Consider the following 280-nt stretch of genomic DNA (forward strand, 5'->3'; position numbering starts at 1 on the left):
CTGTCAGAGGGTCAGTCTGGGTCCCAGCCTCTGACACAGCAACTCCAACAGCTACTGGGGAACGTGCTGTACGGCGTGTCACAACCATACCTGAGGAAGCGTACACCACAGGGAACAGAAACAAAGGTTCCTTCGCGCGCCCTTCTGCGCGAACTGCTGCGCAAACTGCTGCGTCTGTTCGCTGCCTCTGTTAGCTGCGCTCCATTTGCACCAAATGAAGTTATCTAGATACTGAAATGTGATGGCAATGAAATATTTGGTATCTTTTGTTTTGTATCAG

Source organism: Apteryx rowi, unplaced genomic scaffold, assembly GCF_003343035.1.
Source record: "Apteryx rowi isolate R43461 unplaced genomic scaffold, aptRow1 scaffold_992, whole genome shotgun sequence".
Lineage (NCBI taxonomy): Eukaryota > Metazoa > Chordata > Aves > Apterygiformes > Apterygidae > Apteryx > Apteryx rowi.